General features: G+C 40.7%; 1 protein-coding gene across 3 annotated transcripts in view; it reads left to right on the top strand.

Moving 5' to 3' along the window:
• Nucleotides 1-12,489, top strand: part of CTTNBP2 (cortactin binding protein 2) — a 149,874-nt gene that overhangs the window by 28,336 nt on the left and 109,049 nt on the right. The window contains exon 2 of one of the 3 annotated variants that reach the window (XM_043589330.1): nt 11,278-11,352. The exons of the other annotated variants lie outside the window; for them this stretch is intronic. The gene's annotated coding sequence lies outside the window, so the exon portion shown is untranslated. The remainder of the gene's footprint in view (nt 1-11,277; nt 11,353-12,489) is intronic. 3 annotated transcript variants of the gene reach the window in all.

Here is a 12,489-nt window from a genome sequence, read left to right as displayed (position 1 = left end):
GTTTTTAAAACTCCAGAAAACTGCTACTTGTCATTTACGGAGGCTTATCTGCCAGGAGTGCTGTTTAGCACTGGACATGATCTCATTTAATCCCCACCAGCCTCCCTTGAAGGAGATAGTATTGTTCTCTCACTTTCAGACTCATGGCTAAGTAACGTGTTCTGTGTCACCCAGCTGACAAGCGGGGAGCCAGAACTTGGACCCAGGCCTTGCTGACTCCAAATGCATCTTCTTAACCACTCTGCTATATAATCTCGTGGAAGAGAGCTCTGTAATTGCTACCAAGTCTGATGCAAGACAGGCTTGTGTGTAAGGGTAAATCACAGATGAAAGGGTTGTAGCGAAGATGAATTATGGATGCCTTCTGGGAAGAGGTGGCATTCCAGGAGTCTTTTAAAGGATGAGTGCATTAATAACCGGACGGTGAGAAGTGGATATGCGTCCGAAGGGCAGCATGAGCACAGGATCCGTGTGTGCTCTGGGCACAGTGAGAAAGTAAGAGGGCCTGGAGCACCCTGTGGAGCAGGAGATAGGCCAGGCTTCACCAGGGGGTTTTTGAAAGCCAGGCTGAAACATCTGTGTACCTAGTATGATGGGGCAGAGTCCTTCAAGATTTTTTTTTTTTAACATTTATTTATTTTTGAGACAGAGAGAGACAGAGCATGAACGGGGAGGGTCACAGAGAGAGGGAGACATAGAATCTGAAACGGGCTCCAGGCTCTGAGCTGTCAGCACAGAGCCCGACGCGGGGCTCGAACCCACGGACCGTGAGATCATGACCTGAGCCGAAGTCGGACGCTTAACCAACCGAGCCACCCAGGCACCCCTAGTCCTTCAAGATTTTTAAACAGGAGAATGGACTAACCTGAGGCATTGGTTCTTAAAGTGTTTTCCAGACAAGGTGTATCAGCATCACCTAGGAACTTGCTAGAAATGTAAATTCTTAGACTGCCCCCCCCCCCCCCCGACAGACTGACTCAGAAACTCCGAGGGTAGGGCAGAGTAGTCTGTGGTTTCACACACCCTCCAGGTGATTCTGATACGTGCCTCAGTTTAAGAACCACTGATCTGAGGGATGGTCACTTGTAAAAAAGCAGGTGTGTTTATGTAACAGCATCAGGTTACCCTTAAAATCCCTATTGCTGATGAAAATCCCTGAAAGCTGGAAAGGCTTTCTGCTCAGTAAGCAGAATGGCCAGCAAATGGGTGGCTGATGGTGGTTCTAGTTGTAAAGAGATTTTGATGAGGAAAAGGCAGCCAATGGCTGATCTCAGAACAGCTTCTCCAGAAGCCATCATTAAGTGCCTCAAAGTGACTCAGTCCAGACATGTTCTCAAAGAAGCCTATGGAAATAGTGCCATAAAGGAGCTTGCTTGAATTTTTGGATTAAAATAAAATGTCAATTATTAAGACATTTAAAACCGTGTGCAATATTCTATTACAGTTGATGTAATTTTTATTTACTTCTTACACCCCTGATTGTTCCACAGAGGATTTGAGGTGGCTTACAAGGATAAAAACAGCAAAATGGAAAAATAGGAGTGTGTGAAAATCAAGATGTAGGAACGAGAACAGTGGTTTACAAACCTTGTAGTCGTAAGATCCTTTCTTCTAATGAAATCTTGAGGCCCAGTGCATAAAACTGAGACTGACCCACTGAGTTGAAGCAAAATTTGGGGCTGTAGGCTTCCTGATAGGGAAAATAAAACAGGACCAGATGCGAGATACCGGATTTGTGTTGTTAAGGGAAACAGCATGGCAATTACTTCCTCAGGGAAGGCAAACTCCTGGTACCGAGGTCTAAAATTTTTGTTGTGCTTCTTCAAATTGGAGGTGTTGCAGAATGTGTTGGGTTTTTTTTTTTTTTAAACAATATCCACATACAGTGTGATAGCTGGGTGTGTATTATCCAAGGACATAAGTGGGAGGCAGAACAGAGTAGCTGGGGTGAAGGCGAAGTGTGTAGGGTGGTGGTGAGGGGTGGGCAGGACAGCGTGGTTTTAAATGCACAGCTTTCTGGGGTGCCTGGGTGGCTCAGTCGGTTGAGCGCCCGACTTCGGTTCAGGTCAGGATCTTGCAGTTTGTGAGTTCGAGCCCCGTGTAGGGCTCTGTGCTGACAGCTCAGAGCTTGGAGCCTGCTTCAGGTTCTGTGTCTCCGTCTCTCTGACCTTCCCCCATTCATGCTTTGTCTCTCTCTGTCTCAAAAATAAATAAACGTTAAAACAATTTAAAAAAAAATAAATGCACAGCTTTCTGATGCTCTGCTGTGAACTAGGCAATCATCAGGTCCTCTAAATAAACAGATGGGCTGTGTGACCTTCAAACCATTTGCCAGTGTGATCTATCATTTCCTGTGTTCCTTGTTTAATTAGTTTATGTGCTCGTTTTTTTAGACTGAACAAGTATATCACTTATATCCAGATATGGTTAGGCCAAGCAGTAGCTATAAAAACTTGAACGTGGGACCAAAACACACTTGTGTACAAAATGAGAGTTGATGTTAAATAATTTTGGCTTTTAACACTTTTTCTAAGAATGTACAATGGCTGCCTGTGACAAACATTTTTTATGAATTTGTGAATATACTCTGCAGTTTAAGTACTGTTAGTTGACATTAAACATTTTCCTATAGCCCTCTAATAGTTCTGCGAAACATCTCGTCCAATCAAGATACTTCAGTTTGCAAGTTCATCAGTTTGAAAGTTTAACAGTTTTCCACATGCTTGACTTGGTACTTTCCAGCTCCTTTTATTGCCCTACTCCTCATGCTTTGCAAACCAGTTTGTGCCACATTTTTTTCTGGTGCACCTCAAATGGTTTAAAATGTTACAAGCGTTTTGATAGCCCTGTAATACAAAATGTTGTTATTCATTTGTTTCTTCCTGCCGGTGAATTGTATGTTGATTTTTTATATGGCCTTGTTGCTACTTTCTGTGGTGTCTCTAAGTGGATAGTGTGTTTTTAAAATGTAACTAACCAAGTATAACTTATGATAAACACTCACTGCCATTTTTACTTCATTGCAAGTTACGCTAGCCTTTTACAATGAGAGTATTCTTAATCCTGAGACAATATTAAATTATATAGGTATCTGTTCAAGAAAAAAAATGTCACTATACAAGAAGCTAGCTTTTATATCTTGATACATTTAACCAAGGAGTGAACATTATCAGATAGCAATAATAATGGAGAAGCTTTTTAAGTTTTATTAGTAAAAAAATTGTTTATGGCAATTGAAAATTTAAACTTTGTAAAATGTAACAATTTTCCTCTATGGGCTATTCAAATGTCTCATTAGTCTTTGCCTTAACTTTGCAGATAGCATTGTGTGATGCTTTAAAGTCACAGCTTTTTAGACATTTTTTACATGGTTTATAAGACCCATGGGGATTGCTATTTCTCTGTGGCTCTGTTTTCCTTACTAATAACTAAGTTCTAATCCTTCCTGTACCAGAAAATTATACTACTTTTTCCTAATGGATACATATATTACTGTATTGTAAAATTTTGACTTAAAAGTTGACCCATAATATTACCACCGTAACAGAGTTGTAACTAGGTTATTTCAATATCATTTTCTATTCTCCATTTTTTAATCAAGCATTTTAAGTATTTTTAGTGTTTTGAGTGTTCATAAATTGTAGCCTTGTTGACTGGCTGTATTTCATATGGTTGAATAACTACAACCTAATTACTTTTCTATATTCTGTCATCTGCTGTTTTTCTGTTAGCTATGTAAAGGGATGGTTTTCAAAATATTAAACAGCAGAAACCACAGAGGTACCAGTGAATCAAAAAGGATGCCTAACTAACCGGGATAGATGACATCTGTTACACCACCTTGATGCATACTGTCTGACCAACAGTTTTTCCTATGGGTATCTTTTAGAGATGTTTTAGCTTAGAAAGCCTTCTAGGGAGATGCACAGCACATTCAAATACATTTGCTTGTAAAAATCTATGTCATGTTAATGCATATTGATAACACCTGCTAATGATTTTAGGCTGACCTATTCATATAGCATGAAACCTGTAATTTAAGTGGGAATGGTTTTAAACGACATAATTTATGAAGAATTTTAACAGTTATGTTATTTAACATGTATAATTTCCCCTAATTATTAAAGCAATAAATGTTCTTTGTAGAGTATCTTAAAAAGGCACAAAAAGATATTCCCATCGTTCAGAAGTCACCATTTTTCTCTGCATAAAAGGGAATCTCTCAAAAGAGGTTCATGCTCTACATAGTAATTTGGGCAACCTGTTTTCACAATACATTGTGAACATATTGCCAGATGCTCTTAAGCATTGTGGTTTTTAATCACTGCACATTATGGATTTAACATGAAATGTCAGTGGTCGGAAATGCCACCATCTTAGACCTCATGAGGTACCATTGCAGTTCCTTCTTTGAATCCCCCCCAATTCCCTGGGTCTCTCAGTTTGCCCAGTTCACTTGGCAAAAACCGGATACGTGTTAAATTCAACTCTCTGCCTATTTCATGCCCACACAAGTAGGGCTCTACAGGCTGGAGAGGCTCAACCTGGCTGGCTGGGCTCACTTTAAATTCACAGGTGTATCCTCTTATGGGCCCTTTGTGCTGGGTGGCAGTTATATCACATTTCTTAACACTTGACTCACCTGTTCCCCTGGATTGTTTCACGTTTCTTCTGTTTTCTGAGACCTTCCTTCACCTCCTCCCTTTGCTTCATTCTCAGCTGCTTTCAATTTCACTGAGAGCCAGAAGCAATCCAGACTTCCATATTCTGTCACGGTCATCTCCGTTCACTGATACCTGTACCACATACTCATATCTCCTCTCACTGAGGGCAGACTTCTGGGCTCAGGTTCCCCTGGCCACTGTACACCTGATTCTGTACCTTCTCGAATATTCAGGGACCTCTTCAGCAGTTATCCCCCCTTTTGTGTCACCCCCCCCCCCCCACAGCAAACCTTCTTGAATAGTTGTCTACTAGCTGATGCCATCCCTTGTTCTTCCATTCTCCCTTGGTATTAATCTCATCAGCTTTTTTTCTAACACTATCCCAACTGAAAGTCAATCCATTCTTGTAGTTGCCAGGAGAAGAAAACAAAACAACTTGGAGTAAGACTTAGTTCCTCTTTTTTTCCTATACCTACATCCAACCTCTCTGCAAATCTGGTTGGCTCTGTAAGATGGAGTCTGACTGCTTCTGTCCATCTCCACTGACAGTAATCTGTTTTGGTTCCTGTTGTTTGTCTACGTCCATTTGGGCAGCTATCACAAGAATGCCATAGGTTGGGGGACTTTAACAACAAACATTTCTCACGTTTGTGAAAGCTGGGAAGTCGAAGATCAAGATGTTGGGTGAGAGCCCACTTCTTGGTTTATGACCCTACATGGTAGAAAGGGGCTAAGGAGCCCTCCCATTCATGACGATTCCACCATCTTCACCCAGTCACCTCCTGAAGGCTCTGCCTCCAGATGTCATCACCTTGGGGATTAGGTTTCAACATATGAATTTTAGGGGGACACAGTTAATAGCACTACTGTAACAAAATTATCACAAACTTAGTGGCTTAAAAGCAACACAAATTTATTAGCTTACACTTCTGGAGGTCGGAGTGTTAAATGGGTCGTCAGGGCTCAGTTCCTTCCAGAGGGTTTGTTGGAGAGAATGTTCCTTGTCCTCTCTAGCTTCCAGAGGCTGCCTGTGTTCCTTGGCTTGTGGTCCCTTCCTCTGTCTTCAAAGCCAACTGCATAGTAAGTAGTTTCTCCTCCCTCCTCTCCTTCCATAATCACATCTGCTTCTGACACTTCTGCTTCTCTCTTTCAAGGATCCACATGACTATATTCAGCTCACCCACATGATCTTGGATAAGCTTCCTATCTCAATATCCTTAACTTAACCCTATCTCCAAAGTCCCTTTTGCCAGGTAGGGTAATCACAGTTTCCAGAGATTAGGACCTCCTTGGGCATAATTATTCTATCGGCTGAAACCCTCTTGCCTGGGTTGTTTCAGCAGCTTCCTAGCTCGTCCCTCACTTCTGCAGTGGCCACACCATAGTCTGTATTCTCCAGAGCAGCTAGAGTGCTCCTGTTACGACTGGGTATGTCATCCTTAGGCTCACAGTCTTAGTGGTCATCATCTCTGAGGCAGTGGCCTTTCAGTGGCCTGAGGGCTACATGGTACCCCTGACTCCTATCTCTGCTGTTCTCTCCAAGTCCCCCCCTGCTTGTTCCTCTGTAGCCCTGCTGGCCCCCTTGCCTGTTCCAGTTTTGGGGCTCTTGCATTTGTTTTCCCTGCCTATAAAGCTCTTCTGAATGGACCTGTGGCTCTCTCCCTCCCCTTTGTAGGTCTTTGCTGCAATGTCATCTTCATGAGGCTTTCCCTGACTGTCCTATTTTAAATTCTCACCACTGTCCATATCACATGCAGCCCTGTCCTCCTTTCTTGCTTTCTTTAGTTCCATTGAATTTATTACCATTTCATATGCTATGTATTTTTATATGCTTAACATATTTTCACGTTTGTTTTTATTTTCCCACGAGGATATAAACTCTGTGAGGGCAGGGATTTTGTTTTGTTCACTGTTATTGAATGAATGGATTTAGATTGACTCCAAATTGTCCCCTGTGAAATACAGATGCATTTTTTTTAAGTGCTTAATTATTTTTGAGAGAGAGAGTGAGAGAGACAGACAGAGGATCCGAAGTGGGCTCTGCGCTGATAGAGAGCCCATTGCGGGGTGAATCCATGAACCATGAGATGATGACCTGAGCCCAAGTCAGATGCATGTGATTTCTGGTGGGGAAAAAGTTCTACCAAAATGCCTTAGCTTTGTATTTGAGATTTACTTTATCCTTGGAGAGATGTCTATCCTTTTAGGGTCCTGAGGCTACCACTACTGTGACATTTGATATTTGAGGGTTGCTATTCTCTCATTAACTTTCTGGCACAAGTGGGTGTAGAGGGCTCTTCATTCTCTGTAGCAAAACTGGTACAAGGCGGAAATGTTCTGGAAGACTTAAGGAAAGAGTGAAGATGAAAGGAAACTGAAGACCTTCTAAGTCCAAGAGATCAAAACAGTTTTTGTAATAACAGTAGACATTATTATCTTTTTCCACTCTCATCCTGTCCTGAGTATAGATGGGAGTATTCCAGAGCTGATGTGACATATGATATTGCAACAGATGAAATGAAGAAGCAGATAGGATAATCTGGCCATTTTCTATTAAGAAGGATATTAGAGCAATTTGCAGAAATATAAAATAATGCCATTTTCTCACTTTGGTTTGGAAACTGTAGTGATTTTTTCCATAAGACATGTTTATGTTAACATGCAGTGGATTTACTATTTTGAAATAAGTTAATAGATTTAAATTTTCTCAGTTTTAATTAAAAAAATTTTTTTAGTCTTTATTTTTGAGAGAGAGAGAGAAAGACAGGAGAGCAGAGAGAGAGAGAGAAAGAGAGAGAGAGAGAGAAAATCCGAAGCAGGCTCCAGGCTCCACGCTGTCAGCATAGAACCTGATGCAAGGCTCAAACTCATGAACTGCAAGATCATGACCTGAGCCGAAGTCGGATGCTTAACTGACTGAGCCACCCAGGCACCCCTCTCGGTTTTAATTTCTAATAAGATAAATGGCAACAGCTATAATCCACATAAACAAGTTATTTGGCTCTTTAATAATTTTTAAGAGTAATCCTGAGACCAAAAAGTTGGAGAACTGCTGGTTAGATAATTGGCTTTTGAAAAATAGCTTGCTCATGTTCAGCTGTGTCCTGCCTACACCCATTGTTCCTCTGGACCCCACACTGAGCAGTCTCAATTACTTAGCATTCATCCTCATAATTCACATTTCCTGCTGGAAAACACAGCTTTCCCCAGTGGCAATGGAAATAATTGCCCACAGGAGAATTCCAGACTGCTTTCCAAAGAGCTAGAACCATACTCTGCCACCGAAGCAAGCGATAACCATGTAAGATGACCCTGCACCGTCCCAGGGATGTGCTTATAGATTATGCACCTGTGTGATAATAGTTTACATGTATGAGGAGGTCATTGTTCGGGGGGTGGAAAGGACTTATTTATTCATTTTTGATCTCGTGATGTGCCTGACCCCACTGTGGTGCTGGAGGATGCTGATGGGAATCAGAAATAGCCCTTCTCCCTTGATTCGTTGACACAGGAGTTGGTTGTGACCCAGGGTTCTACTCTTCACAAAAGGTAGTTTTTCCCATCTAGGCTATTTCTGGAACTAGAAATGTTTCAAAAGCCTATGGGTTCAATAAACTTGTGTTGCTTAGTTATGGTATTGTGCTTCTCAGTCTTCAAAACCTTTAAAATATGCCCTGTTTATGAAATGTATGAACAGGTGTTCATGTATGTATGTGTGTATATTTGTGTGTACATATATACACATACACGTGTATAATGTGTGTGTTAATTTTTATACTCTACATAACTTAGAGTGAAACTTTCGGAATCAGGAGAATAGGTTGAGTTGTAACTTTAGAAGTTGAGATTAATTAAATTTGATGATTTGGTCAATGTAATTTGTTATTGGAGTTAATTATCATAAAAATATTTGATGGGTAAAGGCTGTTTTTAAAACCATCTTCGGGTGATTTCGTAGAAGTAAAGATGTGTTACTCGGTGGGACCTGAGGTATTGTGCTGTGGATGACAAACTGAGGTATGGTAGGGTGGGGCTGTGTGGCTGGGGTCCAGTCACTAACAGGACTGGAGTGGAAGGTAGAACCAGGACCAGGCTCTGCTCTGCCATGTGACTCCTGAAGCCAGAGGTTTGACCTTATTTCTTCTCGAGATAGAAGTAGCATTTTTATTACACTAACTGTGTGGCTAGAATGCTCATAAGAGCACTTTAGTAAGAGTAAAGTGGGGGGACCTACGTAGCTCAGTTGGTTAAGCATCTTAGTCCAGCTCAGGTCATGATCTCGTGGTTTGTGGGTTCAAGCCCCACATCAGGCTCAGAGCCTGGAGCCTACTTCAGATTCTGTGTCTCCCTCTCTCTGTCTGCTCCTCCCCTGCTTACGCTCTCTCTCTTTCCTCCTCCCTTCCTCTCCCTCTCCTTCTCTTCCTCTCCCTCCTTCTCTCTCCCTCTCCCTCTCCCTCTTCCTCTCTTTCTCACCCTCTCAAAAGTGAATAAACATTAAAAAAAATAAAAACAAGACTAAAGTGTTTGGATCCCCTTAAAACGAATAACCTACTAGCACATTAAACATAGTGATTTGTCACGTTATAAGTGTGTTGAAGTATTTCATTTATTGTGATCCCTTTAGCTGTTATTAGAGGATTTTACTAACCTACAAGATGCTCTATTAAGGCAGTTCTGTGATATTAATACAGAGCTTTGGAACTAAGTCCAGACTTTGCCTTTATTAGCTGTGAGACTTTAGGAAATGTCTTCCTATTCCTTAAATCTCATTTACCACTTTGACAAGTGGGGTATAAATAACCATCTTAATATGGTTGCCAGGATTTAATGAGGCTGCATATGTAAATTCTAATAGTAATAGCTAATGGTTACCTGGCTCTCATGATGTAGACAGGGTGAGGGGTTGGGGGAACATATTGTGGGAAAAAATTACTAATCGTGATGAGATTTTGTACCAAGAGAATAATAGGTAGGTTCTTAGTTTAGGTAGGTGTTTAGAGAAGGCCTTAAAATGAATTTTAATGTTTCTCTGGGAAATGACCATGAACCTGTGGAAATTGCATTTTGGAGGATTTTTTTTAAAGCTCCCATTTGGAATGTTCATATACATTATTAAGCAAAAACGTAGAAAACTCTTTAAAGAAGTGAAGAAATTCTGAATAATAAAATGATACAATGCTTCCCAGCTGCTACATAAATGCATATTATTAAAAAGGCTTATAAGAACAAGTCTAGAGAAGTAAGTCCTGAAATCTTTATCCTAATTCAGGTTTCTCTCAGAATCTTATATGCCACTGTTTTCATTAATATTTTTGTAAGGACAAAATCAAAGGCGATATATAATAGTTGAACCCCTGAAATGAATGAAATAGTACATTTTTCAAGCTAGATCACTTGTTAAATAGCTGATCATTTTTTGAGGGGGAAAAAAAAGATTGAATTCAGATCTATAAATCCTTTTAATAAGTAGGAGAGTTTTCAAATATTGGGCCTGTGATTAATGCAGAATTAATATATGTGAATGAATTTTTAAAATTCTTCCTGTTCCTTCTGTAATGATTGAATAGTGTATAAGGAAAAGGATTGCCTGTGGTCCAAGGTATGTCCTCAAACAAGACATCAGATATCACATACAGCTATTTTAATAATAACGTTAACTTTACACACCATACTCATGTTTTGTGCTATGTATTCTTTATAACATGCTCCGTTTTACTAAATGGGAAACTGGAGCCACTGTTAACTCTCCAGTTGTCTTAGTGGCTGAACTCTGGTCTTTAGGCTCAGAGTCTAGCCTTTTCCCATTTCACCATGATTGTTGCTAACACCAAGAATGGACTGTGATGCTTGGAGGATTTGTAGAAAGCATTAAACCGTTCAGTGCTACTGAGCAACTTGTTAATGTGGTACTTACCTCTAGGTTGAATCTGTGTATCTCCCCTCAGGAAATTGTATCTCTTAGGCCAATATTCCAGTTATCTATTGCCACATCACAAACTACACCCAAATTTCCTGATTTTAAATAATGATTTGTTCCTGTCATCGTCTTCGTAGGTTGGCTGGCCTCAACTAGGGTATAGAGTGGTAGGGTGGGGCTGAGAAGGCAAAGGTCAGATGAAAGGGGACCTTGTTGGCCACAGCCTTAGGTGGATGGCCACCTTTCTGGTGCCTCTAGACCATCCTTTGTATAGAGGTAGTTGGTAGAGAGATTGGTCAGGGAAAATGACAGGAAGAGTATAAGAGCAAAGAAGGTAGCCAGGGTGTACCACGAGAGGAGAAGCAGAAATCAGAATCTGGAAAGATCTGTCAGTGAGGGTTAGTGGTTGTGACATTAAAGTTTATTAGGCTTACAGATGTTAACAAGTGACCATTTTGTTGTAATTGTTGGTATTGTCATTACAAAAGTCTGGAGTTTAGTGCTTTGTTATTGGCAAATTTGGGGGTTGCAAGGAACAGAAACCAAATAGCTCCCAAGAATATATTGGCTCATGTAATTGAAAAGTTACAGGAGTAAGTCTAGCTTTTAGGAATGGCTAGCTAGACTCAAGGACTCAAATGATGTCGGTCAGCACTTAGTCTCACTCTCTCCATTTCTCAACTCTGATTTCTTCAGGTTAACTCTTCTCAGGCAAAAGAGTGGCCCTGGTTTCTCTGAAAAGTACAGCGCTGGTAGAACTGGAGGATTAAGGTACCTTCTACAAGAATTACATTTATTAACCCTCTCAGTATTCTTAAAGATCACTCAGTTTTATAAAGAGAAATATGTGAAGGAAAAAAAAACCCATGAAATGATAAAAATTTCAGCTCTACACATAGTGATGGGAATGACCAAAGTCCAAACAATGAGAACACTAAATGCTGGTGAAGATGTGCAGCAACAGCGGGAGCTGTCTTTCCTTGCTGGTGGGAATGCAAAATGGTGCAGCCAATTAGGAAGACAGTTTGGAGGTTTCTTATAAAACTAAACATACTCTTACCATACAATCCAGCAATCCATTTCTTGGTAGTTAGCCAGAAGGGTTGAAAACTTATGTCTACGCAAAAACATGCACAGGGATTTATAGGAGCTTTATTCGTAACTGCCAAAATATGGACACAACCAAGACGTCCTTCAGTAGTGAATGGATAGGCTGTGGTACATGCAGACAATGGCATATTATTTAGTGCTAAAAAGAAATGAGCTACCAGGCTATGAGAAGATGTGGAGAAACCTTAAATGCATCTTACTAAGTGAACAAAGCTAATGTGAAAAGGCTACATACTGCACGATTCGAAGTATATGACGTTATGGAAAAGGCAACAGAGTCAAAAGATCAGTGATGTGGCAGGAGTGAGAAGGGGAAGAGGGATGATTAGGTGGAGCCCAGAGGACTTTCAGAGCAGCAAAACTGCTCTGTATGACCCTATAATGACGGATGTATGTTATACAGTTGTCCAAACCCATAGAATGTACAAGACCAAGAGAACTCTGAGGTAAACTATGGACTTTGGGTGATGATGTGTCGGTGTAGGTTCATCAGTTGTAACAGATGTACCACTCTGGTGGGGGGGAGGTGTTGGTAATGGGAGAGGCTATGTATGTGTAGGGGCAGAGGTGGGTGGGAAATCTCTGTACCATCCTCTCAGTTTTGCTGTGAATCTTTAAAGAGTGCTTTAAAAAATAGTCTTTAAAAAGTTTTTAGCAGTAGTTCTTAGCTTGCTAATTCAAGGATGTGACCTGAACTTAAAACTTGAAGTAACAGGAAGAAGTAGGAACATCAGTCTTAGTAATGAAGCCTCCTTTAACCAATGCTGCAGCCTAGACTTAGCCTGGGTAATTTATAAG

This window comes from Prionailurus bengalensis, chromosome A2 (assembly GCF_016509475.1).
Source record: "Prionailurus bengalensis isolate Pbe53 chromosome A2, Fcat_Pben_1.1_paternal_pri, whole genome shotgun sequence".
In the NCBI taxonomy this organism is placed as follows: Eukaryota; Metazoa; Chordata; class Mammalia; order Carnivora; family Felidae; genus Prionailurus; species Prionailurus bengalensis.
The sequence above is the reverse complement of the archived record's forward strand: the minus strand, read 5'-3'. Positions and strand labels throughout refer to the sequence as shown.